The sequence below is a fragment of the Pelodiscus sinensis genome, chromosome 4 (genome assembly GCF_052426305.1).
Source record: "Pelodiscus sinensis isolate ZL-2025 chromosome 4, ASM5242630v1, whole genome shotgun sequence".
NCBI classification, from domain to species: domain Eukaryota; kingdom Metazoa; phylum Chordata; order Testudines; family Trionychidae; genus Pelodiscus; species Pelodiscus sinensis.
The window spans coordinates 15,434,157-15,451,004 of NC_143055.1; the positions used below are offsets into that span (position 1 = coordinate 15,434,157).

Here is a 16,848-nt window from a genome sequence, read left to right on the forward strand (position 1 = left end):
CAAATTAGATTCCTGAAAGAAATACAGCAGCCTGGAAAGGTTGAGAAATACTAGTATACAAATTTTTTTTTGTAAAATTAATGCAAAAATTAACACAGGATACTAAAGCCACAGCTTTTTAAGAAACACATTAACTGGTATGAAAATAAGATAATGATATGATCATTTTTGGTCAGAAAAGAATTATAAGATGAACTTGAACAAAACAAAATTTAGTCTGGACATTAGGGAAAAAAAATCAACAATAATGGTCAATTAGACACAGATGTCCAAGGGGAAGTGGTGGAAACTCCATTTGCGTACCACTAAAGAAAAATGCACAAAGCAATCAGTAACATTCTCTAGGCCAGGGAACAATCCCAAAATGGCAGGGGATGAAGTAATGGGCAGGAATGTCAGTTTCTATTGAGGCAACACCAACATACAGCTCAGAATAAAACAAAGAAAAAATATAGCCAAAACATATTTTTCCACCTACATTTGGCTAGGAGGATATATCCTTTTCTCTCTCATGGATATTACTACCATATCCATTCCTTTGTCCCTTGTTGTAATGAATACAGCAAGGGTGCACAAATGTATATTTTAGGAACTCAACTATTGCAGAATACTACTGCCTGCTTGTTGATTAGTATTTCAGTCAGGGAGTATGTAGCACATATTGGTGCTCCCTTAATACAAATGATAGGGGAGATGTTGGCAGGAAATCCTCCACAAGAGGTCCTCAGCTATGAAATACACTCCAAAGCTCTTGGATTTTTTTAACCTTTTGGACATGCAGCAAAGCTTTTCTTACAGGCACTTTGGGGAGGATGGAGGTCTACAGAAGGAGAGGCTGAGACTAAAGCATTATGTGGCAGGGGCGTGTAGTGAGATATTGCTGTGTATTATTATTTCTCTATGTCATTAAGGATAATCAAGATGTCAATGAGGATAATCAAGGATCAGGACTCCATTATGGGATGTGCTAGCATTGGCATTGAACAAACTAGTAATAAAAAGACAGTCCCTGCTTCAAAGAATTCGCAATCTACATTTATAAGAAAACATGCAACAGGTGAATTAGACAGACAAATGAGATTTGAGGTGCAGCTGAGAAGAGAAAGTAATGGTAAAACAAGTATACATAGAGCAGTGTTTCTCAAACTTTTGAGAAGGCTGCTAACTGGCCTCTCTGATGTGTTTACTTACTGGTGCAGCGGCCATGGAACCTCACAGCTCCTATTGGCTCTGTTTCGCTGTTTGCAACCAAGGGGAGCCACAGGAAGCGGTAGCCCAGCCCACGCCACTTCCTACAACTCCCCTTGGCTGCAAATGGTGAAACGGAGCCAATAGGAGCCATAAAGCTCCGTGGCCACGGTGCCGGTGAGTAAACACAGTGGAGTGGCCAGTTAGCAGCCTTCTCAAAGTGGTTTTGCGGACAACTTTGAAAAACACTGATATAGAGAGACCTGCAAATCTGCAGATATCCACTTTATTATATCCACAGCTCTTTTTCAGATATGGATGTGGATACGGATACAAATTTTGTATCTAGAAGCCTGCAAATTTCTGGGTATCTGCTTTATATCTGCAAGTTTCTGCATCCACAGATGTCAGTGAGGCTATCTGTGACTCATTTTTGCAGATACAGATGTGGATGTGCATACAATGTACAGGCATCATAAAAGAGAGATCCTTGTGTAGGAAGTTTCTGTATTTTCTTCTATAAGACTACAAATTGGTGCATATAAGTGGATGTTTGTATCAAAATATAAATTTTAGATTTCATTAATTTTTTTTTAATGTTGAGTTGGACCTAGAACTATGGAGATATGTCAGGCTAACAGAATAAAATGAATAAATAAATAAAACCCCAACACCTTTCTGGATTAGCAGATGTAAGGAAAATATATATGTTTGTTTTATTGACTTTGGGTGGGGGGGAGAGGAATTTCCAATGAAACTTGAGATAACTCCTACATCCTCTGAACTGTCATTCTAGGATTCCCATTCAGAGAGGTACAATGGCAAGGTTATAGGTGTCATTATGTCATACAAGGTAGTTTGCTATTCAATGCTGTTATGCAGCCATCATCTTTATGGGAGCTTCTGTGGTTGTCTTTGAAACTCATTGGTGCAAAATAAAATACAGAAAAAAAAGGAAGAAAATGGATCATTCCCTCTATAATCCAAAAACTGTAATCTATGAAAATATGCCATTTAAGTGTAGGCACTAAAAGGGTTGCTAGGTTGCCAAGAACTGCCAAGCAACAAATCACAGCATGTACAGTTTAAGACAATTTTACAACAGAATGTGCTGGGCATGTTTTACCGTTAAGAAATCAATAATCTAAGTTGCCATAATCAAGGGCAAAATATGACCATCTCTATAACGGGGGAAATAGAAGTAAATTATAAGAAGTGCATTTTCAAAGTAAAATTCATACATATTCTTCAATCCATTATAAAATCAAATGAATTTCAATATTAATGAACAAAGCCACTCACACTGCACAACAAATTCCTGTAATTAAAATTCCTACTACTTCTATTCGAGCTCCTTCCATTCACTGCCCCACCAAATGATTAAAACAAAGCAGTTACTATGGTAACTAATTCATTCTTTGCATTATTATCCTGTTTCTAACCATCACAGCTTTACCATTCGGACTTACATGCACTAAATCCCAGTTTGATATTCTGAACTTTTGTGGTGATCATCAGAAAAGCCTTTTAGAATCTATGCATTCATGCAGACAAGGATGCCAGAGTGCAGCTGCTTTTGTTTATTGCAAGGAGAAATAACTGTTACTAAATTATTTGAGTTTGATAAATTGATCGTGCTCACATGCAAGAACCGAACAGCACTTAGGGAACAACCATGGGAGTTTGCAGAGCACTAAACAGTAAGAGGCAAACATGACCATCTGCAGGTTAGATAAACTGGGAAAGAAAAAAAAAGTGCAGCTGGCAGATGTTGTGGAAACTACATAACACCTGCCTAAATGGTATTTAATACCCAGAAAACACATGAGTACGATTGATTCAATCAAAACACACAAAAAGAAAGAAAATGGAGAAGAAGATTTAAGGGGAATATATTTATTGGCATTTTAATAAAAATGCTTTATTTAAATGCATATAAGTGGGTAACACTAAGGATCTTCGTAGTGAGGCATTGTGATAAATCATGCTTTTAGTTATTCTTTTAAATTCCTGATAAGTGCAGTGTTATTTTATATTTCTTTCTAGTCTGTCATCAAATATTTAAAATGTCTACCTGAAAATATCTAATAGTTTAGACTGAGGGACCCAGTCTTTCCCCTTCTTCCCTCTTCTATCCACATGTGCATTATTTTTTTTTTAAAATGTGGTTAGTTAGGGTGTCTCTAAATATTCATAGAGTCACCAGTTTAACAGTATCCAGTTCAAAGTGCCATATTTGCTGCTGTTGTGTCTAGACTACATGTCTCCGTCGACAGAGCCATGTAGATGAGTTTACTAGACATAGCAAAATGAAGCGGCCATTTAAATAATTGCCGCTTCATTTACATCAATATGGCAGCCGCGCTGTGCCGATCAGCTGTTTGTCGGCACAGCGCGGTAGTCGAGACGGGGATCAGCCGACCCCAGAACCCTTTGTCGTCAGATCCTTTATGCCTCGTGAAACTGCTGTCCTGTCTGCAGTAGTTGCCTGATAAGCTACCCCATTAAAGAGAAATAAAATGAGCAGACAGCTGCTGATTTCAAGAAGTTTTAAAACACTTTAAAAAACTATTTCATTATATCAAAGCTATAAAATCAAGTCCTCTGATTACATCATAGCTGAAAAAAGTTTCCCTTTAACTACTGCAACTTGCACATTTTCTTCAAAATATAAATATATACTAATTGATATATTGTATATACACTGATTGAAACATATACACACTCTTCGCTTTTCATTTTTTTCTGTAAAGCTTAGAATCATAGAAGCATAGAACACTAGAACTGGAAGAGACCTCAACAGGTCATCGAGTCCAGTCCCCTGCCCTCACGGCAGGACCCAGTACCATCTAGACCAGGGGTCTCCAAACTACGGCCCGCGAGGCCCTCTCATCCGGCCCGTGGAGACTGTGACGGGGAAGAAACTCCCCGCACTAACAGCCCCTCCCCTGGAGAAGCGGCGCAGCGCCGCGGAGCTGGGGCGGGGAAGAAACTCCCCGCACTAACAGCCCCTCCCCCGGAGAAGCGCTGAGCGGCGCAGCGCAGCGGAGCCCAGGGGAAAGCCCACGGGGAGGGGAGCGAGGGCGCACAGCCGCAGGCGCGGCAGGCGAGGAAGGCGGCAGGACCCAGGAGGAGAAGGGGCAGGGACGCCAGGGTGAGCGGCACGCCCCGTGCGTGCCGGCTCAAAAGGGGGAGGGGCCGGAAGGACAGGGGCGGCCAGCACTCACTTTCTTTTGGGCAGGCAGCCAGGAGAGGGAAGCCAGCGGGACGGAGGAGGGACTCTGGACCCGCGCAGCCCTTGCCCTGGGCAGCGAGACTCCCCGGCCGGGGGTGCGGGGGATCGGAGCCGCCAACGGACGGCCACACGCCCTGCGGACCGACGGCCGAGCCCGGGCTCTGCGCGTCCCTCACAGCAAGAGGGGTTGGGACTTGGCGTGGACAATTGCTCCCTATTGGCCAGTGCGTTCTTATCCTATTGGCTAGCTCTCTCATGAGGTCACTAGTGGGCTGGGCTCTATTTTGGCATCCAGGAAACAATTTCACCATTCACACTAATACAGGTGTTCATGTGTAGTGTATCAATGTGTTATTAAATAATAACTGAATAAAATAATATTAAATAAATAATTAAAAACAACATCCATGTTTTGATTGTTTTTTATTTGGACCTCAAGTGTGTAGTCGGCCCCCGAACTGCTGTTTGATAGTTAATGCGGCCCTCGGGCTGAAAAGTTTGGAGACCCCTGATCTAGACCATCCCTGATAGATGTTTATCTAACCCGCTCTTTAATATCTCCCGAGAAGGAGATTCTACAAGCTCCCTAGGCAATTTATTCCAGTGTTTAATCACCCTAACAGTTAGGAAGTTTTTCTTAATGTCCAACCCTTGCTGCAGTTTAAGACTATTAACTTATGAAGGTAAGTTTCAGTAAAAGAGAAATCTTCTCAGAATATGCAATGTACATTTAGGGTTTATTTCCCTTTAATGTTTTTCTACATTTTCTTGTTAAAACAATTCTTTTCTTTCCATTAAAGGATGCTGTTCAGCACCATTTAGAGTAAAATCGTCATTTAAGGCAATTTTCTCTTCATACTAGCAGCAATGCAACTTGTAATAAGTTAGCAACATCGTAATAGCTTAACTGTTTGCAAATTCTAAATCTCTCTTTAGGTGGCACTTAATGAAGATTCAAATTATAAAACCGATTTACAGAGGCAATCTTAATCCAAAAGGATGATGAAGCCATCTTTCTCTGTGAAATGTGACTTGATGCTGCATAATAAGAACACAATCAAAAATCATGTGCTCACGCACATAAACAGTACCATTATATATATAGTGTTTTGACTGGGGAGAAAGAAGGAAGGTAAATGTTCACTAATGAACAAACTAAAACTATTTTCCCATTCTGTTCTCAGCCTGCTCATACTAATAGCATAATCATTATACTAAGAATTCCAACATACTCTTTACCTGAGTTTATTGCTGTTAATCTCTTCACTGCAATCTGAATTCAACTGGGCATTTTATGATTCTCTTATTTTGTCTGAGTATAATGGCAACATATGTATAGTTTCTCATGGGGAAATAAATCTAGAAAAAACGTTTAGAATTGCCCCCAAAGTACTCTGAAAGGAGTGTGACATCAGAACAGAAAAAATACTTTAAACTGTTTGAATACGCTATTTTGAAATTAACTCAAAATAAGGTATGCAATTTGTATAGCTCAAATTATGTAGCTTATTTCGAGCTCTGGGTGCAATGTAGATGTACCCTTAGAGTAACTTGATCACAAATGGCCTGAACCTGAAGCTGCATTATTCATTAAAAATTCATATTGGTTTATCTACAGAAAATTAAGATCTCGAACATCTTCATTTGTTACAGTCAAAGGATTTGATGTCTATTCTACCGAGAAAGATTTCTGCAGCTTTTACTGTCTGATTTCTAATTTAATTTGTATTGGTTTCCTGGGGGAAATGGGAATTTTTCCAGTTCAGAATTTTTACTTATTTATTAAGTAAAGGTGTTTAAGTTTATAAGAAGGCATCTTTGTATAGGTCAACTGGTGCTTCTCATAGAGAGTGACTTTAATTTGAAAAAAAAAAAAAACAATAAAATATTAGGGATCTTCTAGCTCCCTCTGCTGCCCTAATCTTTCTTCTCCAGTCACTCAGTAAAAAAAAAAAGCATCACACAATTTAACATTCCATTGTAATGCTTTCAGGAAAATGACTTTTACTAAATATGCAATGCTAATTCATACTGTAACCACTTTCTAGTATGAAGTTTAAATGCAGCTTCCCAAATTGTCTATATATTTTTCCATTTCTTTCATAAAAATCTGTTTGAATTTACAAACTAGAAATCTAATCAGAACACACTTTAAATAATTATCTTGAGTCTATAAAACCTGTTCCTAATCCACAGAATATAAAAATTCTAAAGAGACTAAAATGGATTTAAGAAAATGTGGAAAAGTACATAGAGTAAATTGTAGAGTGTATTTCCCTTTCCACGATGTTTATATATTTATTTATTTTGGTATCTTACTGTATACAAATTTCAGCAATTCTGCTTTGATTTAAAGTAGAGCATATATAAAGGAATCCCTATGAAATATATCTGTACATTTACCATTATTCCGTATTAATACATATTAATTTATGCTCATTTAAGATTGGGTGCTTTCTCAGCTATCCACAGTAAACAAAGAAATTGCCATAAGCAAACATTTTCAAATTGGATGCCCTAAACTGGGAAGCTAGGTTCACACTGGGTAACCTAAGTAAGTGGGCTGTTTTTCAAAAGTGCTGAACATCTGCAGCTTCTTCAGAAGTGAGTATGAGGTGTGAACATTCAGCACCTCTAAAAAAAATCATCCTGCTTTTATTCATGTATCTAGTTATGTATGTAGGTGCCTAAAATTAGGCACCCAAAACCCCCTCAAGTTAAACAATGTGAATTAATCTGATTTTTGATAATCATAGAGGCATCTTTCTCTCATTAACCTGGACAAAGATACTCGCCTAAGTCCTAGCTTCACATCTCCAGAGGGTGGTCAATAATATAAGCAGTTCAAATAGGCTCTATCGGGCTCAGCTTTTAGAGAACAATATTTGGCAAGTTTGACATTTATTACTCAAATAGGAAGATGCCACATAGTGTTTCTATATACACACAAGAAAAAAAATCTAGGTTAGGGAATGTTTTTAACTTCAGGTCATTTTATATTTTAAAATGTCTTTACAAGTTGGATAAGTGACATAAATAACATCCCAATTAAAAACACTGATGAATGTAGCCTATCTCGTCTGTTTGCACCTCTCCTGAAGCCACTGAGATACTATTATCAATGAAGATACTGGGATTCTCATCATTAAAAATAATTTATATAGCACCATACATTAACATGAGGGCTATACACATAAACAAATGCTATATCCCATCTCTCACTGCTTTAGAGGAAAATATAGAAATAAATCAATAAAGCACAAAATATTCATCTATTCAGAAAATGTATTCCTTTATCATATATTGTAGTAAACAGAGTATCAAAAATATACTGTCATGTGTAGTGGAATGTGATTACTCATCTGATTTAAAATTAAGCTATGTAAATAATATCATTCATTTGGTTGCACTGGCAGTGTTTTAAATTTTCAGAAGAAAGGTTTTCAGAAGAAGGTCACAAGGTGAATTATTTTTATTTCAGATTCAAGTTACATGTGTGGATGCTCCGCAGGGGTTTCTTGCGCAAAAAGAGCCTATCCAAAAAAGTACTGATGCTCTGATGGCCATTCTATGAATGGCCATCAGAGCTTTCTTGCACAAGAGCGTTCATGCAGTGTGGACTCTCTCTTGCACAAAAGCGATGCGTTTTGAGATGTGGATGCACTTTTGCGCAAGAAGTTTTTGTGCAAGAACTCTTCCGCGAAAGACTTCTTGTGCAAAAACCTGCAGTGTAAATGTAGCCATTGTGACAAAACCTTCTCCTGGTGGAACTATTCATTCCAAACACTCACAACATGAACAAGATATCCCAAAGAGAATTTTTTGATTACTTGCAACTGCATCACTGAATAAAATCACATGTAAAATTTTGCTAAAGTGAATCTAAGATTTTAAATATATATCAGTTATTATTAACGGGTTTAAAAATAAAAGATTAAAAGTTGAAAGACAGGAAAAATCATTGCTCTCTTCAGCTTACCTCACAAAACCCACAGATCATTTAAGAACTACAGGATCAGGAACTGAATAAGGGTTGCTATGGGCAGCATAACTTGGAACTATTCCATCCATCAAGCTCAACAAAATAAAAACAAAAACCCAAGAAGAATTCTAAGAGTGGCATTGGTCCATCACTCGATAACCCTCTTTCCAGGCTACTAGTCACATACAAGGTTGTTAAACAGGAACTATTAATGTTAGAAAAAATTAAATCAAGAGATCTGGTAACTTGCATCCAAGAGTTTTAAAAGAACTGGCTGAGAAGCTTGTTAGACCACTAATGCTGATTTTCAGTAAGTCTTGGAAAATCAGGTTAATTTCAGAAGGTTGGAAAAAAGCTAATGTTGTGCCTATATCTTAAAGGAATAAATAAGATAACCTGAGCAGTTATAAGTTTTTTACTCTGATTTCAAACCTGGGTCAGATAATCAAAACTCAGTTACTCCTTTTGGTCACAACATCTCAATAACAATGACTCAATAAATAAAGAATTAAAGGAGAGCAAAATAATGAATGCCAGTAATCATGGGTTTATTTAAAATACATCCTGTCAAGTTAACTTGATTTTTTTGGATGTGATGACATGTTTGGCTGATAAAGGTAATAGTGTTAATGTAATATACCTTGACTTTGCACCACATGACATTTTGACTACAAACTAGAAAGATGTAAAATTAACACAGCACACATTAAATGGACTGAAATCTGGGTAACTAACAGGTCTCAACATATACACTGTGTAGCTGTAGCTATATTAGTCCCAGGATATTAGCGAACCAAGATGGGTGAGGTAATATCTTTTATTGGCCCAACTTCCCTCTCTAATATCCACCACTACAATCAACAATGGAAGATATCAAATTTCACTCTTGAAACTCCACAGCATGAAGAAAAAGGAAGCCAGACATAACAGTGACATCTACAGCCTTAGCAAACACAAGAAACAAGTCACAGGACTATGTAGCACTTTAAAGACTAACAAGATGGTTTATTAAATGATGAGCTTTCGTGGGCCAGACTCACTTCCTCAGATCAAATAGTGGAAGAAAATAGTCACAACCATATATACCAAAAGATACAATTTTTAAAAAATGAACACATATGAAAAGGACAAATCAAATTTCAGAACAGAAGGCGGATGTGGGGGGAGGTAAATGTCTGTGGGCTAATGATATTAGAGGTGATAATTGGGGAAGCTATCTTTGTAATGGGTAAGATAACTAGAGTATTTGTTGAGACCCACTTGTCGAATTTTAGCATGAATGACAGTTCAGAGGATTCCCTTTCAAGTGCAGATTTAAAAGGTCTTTGAAGCAGGATGCAGGTAGTTAAGTCGTTGAGACAGTGTCCTTTCTGGTTGAAATGGCAAGAAACTGTTTTTTCTTTGTGATCCTGTCTAATATCTGTTTTGTGGGCATTGATCCTTTGGCGAAGTATCTGAGACGTTTGTCCAATGTACATAGCAGACGGACACTCCCCCCCCCCCCCGCAGCCCCCTTCTGTTCTGAAATTTGATTTGTCCTTTTCATGTGTTCATTTTTTTTAAATTGTATCTTTTGGTATATATGGTTGTGACTATTTTCTTCCACTATTTGATCTGAGGAAGTGAGTCTGGCCCACGAAAGCTCATCATTTAATAAACCATCTTGTTAGTCTTTAAAGGACTACATAGTCCTGTATTTTGTTTCAGCTACACCAAACTAACACGGCTACATTTCTATTACTAAGAAACAAGTCATCATCCTTAGAGGTCTCAACATCTATAACCATCTTACCACAAACTAAAGATATTACCTCACTCACCAGGTTTCAACATGGGGAAATCATCTCTAAATAGCTAAATGTAAGCACATATACATCTTGCTACAAAGAATATAGGCCATACTTACAGGGTGGGGGATTTGACTCTGGGAAGCAGCAACTCTAAAGAGGATTTGGAGGCAGGATGGATAATCTGGTGAACATGAGCTCCCAGAGAGACATTGTTTCTGAAGCACTAATGAAATTATTGGAGATGAATCTCAGACAGAAGTAGAAGGGTTAATTTTACACCTCTCTGTTTTGCATGGGTGCGGCCACTGCTGAAATACAGTTCCGGTGCCCATAAATCAAGAAAGATATTGATACATTGCAGAGGGTTCAAGGACACACTGCAAGAATTATTACAAGCAATAGGAAACATGCCTCATGGTGATAGACACAAGGAGTTCAATCTATTTAATATAACAAAGAGGACATTAAGGGGAGACTTGAATACAGTATATAGGAAACTACATGGGGAACAAATATTTAATAAAGAGGTCTTCCATCTAGCAGACAAAGGTATAACATGATCCAGAGGCTGGAAAATGAAATTAGACAAATTCAGACTGGAAATAAGGCAAAGGTCTTAAATACCGAAACAACTAAGCAAGGATCATGGTGGATTCTCCATCATTGAGCACTTATAAATCAGAATTGGATGTTTTTCTAAAAGACCCACCCTCGGAATTCTTCTGTGGAAATTCTCTGTCCTGTGTTATACAGATGTTACAGTAGATGATCACATTTGTCCATTCTGACCTTGTAATCTATTAACCAGATTCCATTCAGCAGACCCATGGACTACAGAACCCCTCTCCTAGACTCAGACACCTCTACCTGTCTTCCACCTTGGTCTGCTGTGTTCCTAGCAAGCTAAACGCAGCCTGCCAAAATTGACATGCCATTATGACACTCCAGCAATGAGCGGTATACTATGAAAGATGCATGGGCAGCAGGTAATGTAGGCAAGGGAAAGCAAGCAAACGAAGCAAATATACTGCACTGTTTACATTTTGTTACAATGTGCAGTACAATAAGAGCCTAATTAGAGCTAACTAACCTTCAAAAAGCCAAGAAACATACTTCAAATTTTCCAAATTACACAGAAATGAACATATTTTATTTTTGCACCGTGACACTCTTCCAACTGCTTTGCCAAATGGATACTATTTTCAACTGTTCTGTGCAGACACCAGTTTCACAGAAGAGGGGGGACAAAGGACAATATAATTGGTAACTAATTAATCTTTCACATTTTTAAATACCCATTTATCTCCTAAGATGGAGCTGCTAAATGTTATCTCACAATTTTGAAAAGTGAGTCAGCACCTAAAGGTTTCCAAAAGAGGCTACTCACACTGCACACAGTTATACATGTAGGTCTAAATGTCATTCATAATTACAAAACAGTGGGTGGAAGGTCAAAGTTTAACTTTAATTCTTCTCCTTTTCAAGATACAGTATTCCAATTCTATCATTTAGAGATATATCAGAATTTATTGTATAAAACAGAATATACATTGGAGTGACAAGGTACATATTAATACCATCACTGTTTTGAGAAGTTATTCTAAGAAATACAGCATGCCACCTCACAAATTGTGAGCATCTAATTTTGAAAATCAGGCCCACAAAATTAAATCTACTGTTGTTCCTCTCCCCAAACTGAATAGTGGGAGATTTTTTGTCACAGTCCAGATTTGTATGTGAGAATATTTCTATGAGTACCAGCTGACACCAATGCAAAAACTACATTAAAATTAGCATGAAAGCAACTTTTGAAATGCCACATACCTACAACAGCAATAACTAGAAACATTATACGGCACTTATGCAAAGGACTTACTTGTTGTTTTTATGTAGATTTGACAGTGAAAAATAAGTAGCAGTTTAAAATAATGTGAAAATATCAAACATTTAGAAAGTAATTTAAAATGGAAAACAAATAACCATATTGGAACTGATAAGGAAGAAACCTGACAATCTTTAAACAGCTGCCTAACTCAACAATTTCTTGAATGCTGTAAAACAGCTTACACATTTTTGCAAAATGCTCAATATTTAAATAGTTTTATAGAAAGCCAGTATGTCCCTGACAAAAATATAAGCTCTTTCTTTAGCAACTGTATCTTAATAGGGCCATATTTATTTTCTCTTCTGTCCCACTATTCATATAATTCACAAAATTGCATGGGTACACAGAAAATTAAACTCACAGAAATGATCCATGAACAAACCCAGACACATGCAGTATCTCAAATTTTCAAAATACAACTCTAATGTTTTGAAAAGCAAAACTAGATTTCTATAACCATAAAGCTGTGAGAAATTACTTGTGCTTCAATGAGAGGTTAACATGTTTATTATAAAAAAAATCAAGCATCCCTAGTCTTTTTGGATTTTTCTGTTTATATTTTTTTCTGAACCTATTGTGATGTGAATCAAAAAGTACAAAACACCAATGTAGTCTCAGACATTATACAAGAATAAATTATTTGTGTCGTGAGACAGACTGACTGATCCAATTTACTAAAATCCGTCCAAATGACAGGCTGGCTGGTCATTTAAATATAATTCACATCCTATAGAATCAGAGACTCTCTTGAATTTCTTTGAATTTAACCTGTAGAATAAAACCACCCTCCTTAACAAGCATGTCTTAGCACACACAGGTAAAAACACCTTGTGGAACACATTGTAAGATATAATCTTTTGCAAGGTTTGTACAGAGTTTACTAAAATATCAAAATGGTAATGTGTTTCCTTTAATGAAGAGCAATAACTTTGGAGCTCAAGAGCTATATTTGTGTTATATGGTTTTTAATCTCAAAAGAATGGATGTGTAACATTATGATAACCGTAGTCAGTCAATCAGTGATTGAGAGTCTATCCTGGAAATCCCTCACTCAATAAAAATGAAGTTTAATTACTGTAAGAAACACAGTTCCACGCCCCCACCCCATCATGATCATTAATTCATAAATTCAGGCACGTTAGAGATTGCAAGATCTAACCTTCGAATATACGATCTAGGCGTTGCCGTTTCACTTTGTGTTTGTCCATAAGAGACATCAGAATTGAAGTTCAGATAATGTTACCACGCAGTTTGCTGCCAAACTCTTCAAGTATCAGCCACGAATAAAATTACTGCTGTACGTTTTTCAAAAAGTCTGTTCACCTACAAAGAAGAAAAAACATCTGAAACTACAAAAAGCAGGCTAGCATATTCACATTTTTCACCTTATTCCAAAATTGGTGACCTAAATATTACTTTAGATAGGTGAGAAAACATGCAAGATTCTTCAAACATATTAGATAGCTTAATATTTCAAAATAAACTTATTTTTACAACATGCAGAAATTGCTTTATTTGTACGTATAAGTGAACAAATAAAAGCTTAAAAACTCAAGATGGAAAGAGTTCCAGAAGGACAACTTCCTTTTTACTCTCATTTGATTGCCTAGTATGCATTTTTACCCACCTAAAACATACTCTTTCTGTACATATCTAGAGTAGATGCATTATTTTAAAGCATTTACTGGTCAGTCCAGTCAGTCACAGGAACATGTTTCAGACAATTAAAGAAATTGCTATTTTCCATGCCCACTCGCAATGCTGAGAATAGGCATTCCATGGAATAACATTTGTGACAAATGAGGAGATGAACCTTTCTTCCTCATAAAAGGGTGAGTCAGAGTTCAATACAGACAGACTTAAGAAATCAATTTTAGGATATATTAAATAATAGAATGTCAACATCTGTATCAACTCAAATGGCAATTAAGTACCAACTTTAGGTAAATTGTCTGTGAATTAACATAACTACTCACTCTAAAAATTCTCCATGTAAAAACTATAATACACAGATATTTGCATTGTTGTAACTGTATTGGTACCAAGATAAGAGAGAGACAAGGAATGCGAGTTATCTTTTATTGGACTAACTAACATCTAATTGATGGACACAAAACAGATATTAGAAATAGTAACACACAGAAACCTGTAGGGCAGGCCTGGGCAAAATATGGCCTGCAGGCTGAATGGACCCAGCAAGCCACTGGATCTGGCCCATGGAGCCAGAGGGGAGCCCCAGGCAGGCTCCCATGATTGACCCGCAGCCTGCTCAGGAACATGGCAGCCAGGTCTTGTTTCTGTTTTAAAACTGGAGGGAAGGGGGGAAAGCTTCAGGAGCTGCCTCTGCCCCCAGCACAATCCCATTGGCTGGTTTCTGGTGAGAAACCAGCCAATGGGAGCTGCTTCTTTGAATAACAGGCAGCCAAGAAGAACCAGAGCCCCTCTCTTCAGCTCAATTATTCACTTAAGCACCATGGCCAGGCAAGCAGGCAGGCATTCTGGGAAACATTTTAAGCTCTGCAAGCCATAGCTCTGTAGGCAGGCTGGCTGGTTTGGCTGCTGGATGGTAAATCTCTTGGTCACAGCCTGCCTCTGGCACGCCAGCCCCTCCCTTCCCCAACCCTCTGTTCCTCCCACTCTATATACCCAAACCCTCTGTCTCCCTCTTGCACCCATACCCCCTCCCAGATCTGGCACCCTAATCTCCTGCCCCATATCACAATCCCCATCTACCCTAGGTCACATCCCAAACCCCTGCATTCCAGTCCCCTGCCCAAGGTCACAACCGCCTCCTTCACCCAAACTCCCTCCCAGACCCCACTCTCCCTCCTTCCTCCCAGCCCCGTACCCCAAGCTCCCCTCTGAACCCAACCTCCATCCCAGACCCTGCATCTCCTCGATTAATATCATGGAAGAATGTGGTCCTCGACTACTTTCCAAAATCTTGGAGTGGCCCCCTGTCAAAAATTATTGCCCACACCTGCTGGAGGGGAAAATTTTAACCTGCCTGGGCACTCGTTAATTGACTTAAAAGTAGCCATTCTTCTACACAGGAATTTCATAAGCCAACTACAGAGACAGCGAGAAAAAGAGAGAATTGACCTTCATAAGTAAATTTTACACCATCTCTCTCGGCCTGAGAAAAGATTTGAACTGGTTAATGTATTATAAAACCAGCTTTCCATACATTCAACACCCTATTGACATAAAAAACTAAGTATGGGACACTTCCAGCCCACTCAATTAGCCTCATTAGCACCAGGACTAAAATTGACAGGTAATTTTTTTCTTCCAGCAGAAGAGAGATGCTTGCGAGTTCCCTACAATCTCTAAAACAAACTGCTGCATTAGCTCACAGGGGCTATTAGCAGTTGACATAATTTGGTGCAGCTCTCAGGCTGCTATAATTTATGTCAAAGTACCAAATTGACCCAGCAGGATCACTACTGTGGGGAGTGGGCGTGGGAGGAGTGCAGCAGCCACCTTTGCTGCACTGTGTCCTGAACTGTGCTATATATTGTACTCCACATCTTGAGTAAGGGATATAGGCCATAAACTATAACCCTAATCCTCTTTATATTATACCCATACATACTATGTGCACAAGATATGGGACCTGGATTTCACATGTAACTTTGAGAAAAATAATCTTTCATTAGTAAAACCACTGCAACACCTCTTAAAGCACAAGGAAGCTGAAACCAGAAATATAAATGAGCCAGTACCAAAGTATTAGGCAACACAAAACAACTCTGGGAGTAGTGTGTTAGGAAAGACCTTGCTATGTAAATAAATAACTAATTCATATTTTTAAAAATATATTGTAGTAAAATAAGATTCAATTTTTAACAGTAAGTGTAATGAAGCATTGGATGAATTACCAAAGGTAGTTGGAAAGGTAAAAGGAAATGGTTAACTTCTCCATAACTTGGAGCCTTTTAAATCAAAACTAGATATCTTTCCAAAATATATATGCTTTGATTCAACCACAAGTTTCTATGCTACATACAAATCATTGGGTGAAATTCTAGGGCCTCTGTTATGCAGGAGATCAGATTAGATATCATAATGGTCCTTCCTAGCCTAAAAATCTTAGAATCTGTTTATCTATGAAGATGTGCATCTCGCTTTCTCATCACTTTACTTGTATGCTGTAACCCTTTCCCTCGGTCTTTATCTTTCTTGTCTATTTAAGACTCCACAGTGTTTGAGGCTGTCATCTTTTGTGCTCCTGATTGGCATCTCTGGGCACTGCCACAATACAAATAAATGATACATTTTAAAATCCTCAAGATATAGTCTTAACCAGGTTTAAAAACCTGCCAAAATTTGCACCTTTTTATGACTCATGGCCTCCTGTTTAAAATATTTAAAATGTTAAATATCTTGAAGAAAATCCTTTTCATCTCTTCTGGAGTGGTAACAACTGTAGGGCTTCCAGGTGAAGGTGTCTATTTCCAGTTAGAACATCCTCCCACGAGAGGGGACCTTAAAAAGAATAGGGAAGGGAGTTTTGGAGGGAGGATGAAGAGGAACTATTGTATAACTGGGAGGGGGGTAATTTCCAAATCCCTCTGTCTGAAAAATTAGCTAGGTGGCCACCAGAACGAGGTCCTGCAATTATCCATAGCTGTTATGTGGTGACACTGAGGTTGGCATGAGTACCTTAGTTGGTGCAGACAATGATAAACCTACAAGAGCTAATGGTGCTACCCAGTCAGGTTGTTCCTCTTCCATATCTCAAATTCTGTTCTGCCTGTCTGTACTC

General features: G+C 38.1%; 1 long non-coding RNA gene across 3 annotated transcripts in view; it reads right to left on the minus strand.

Annotated features, from left to right (window-relative positions):
- The window catches only part of LOC149524489 (uncharacterized), a 159,812-nt gene that overhangs the window by 31,212 nt on the left and 111,752 nt on the right, over nucleotides 1-16,848 (minus strand). For all 3 annotated transcript variants that reach the window (XR_016349381.1, XR_016349382.1, XR_016349380.1), the window contains one exon: nucleotides 13,240-13,403. This is a non-coding gene — a long non-coding RNA (uncharacterized LOC149524489). Of the gene's footprint in view, nucleotides 1-13,239; nucleotides 13,404-16,848 lie in introns of those variants that run through there.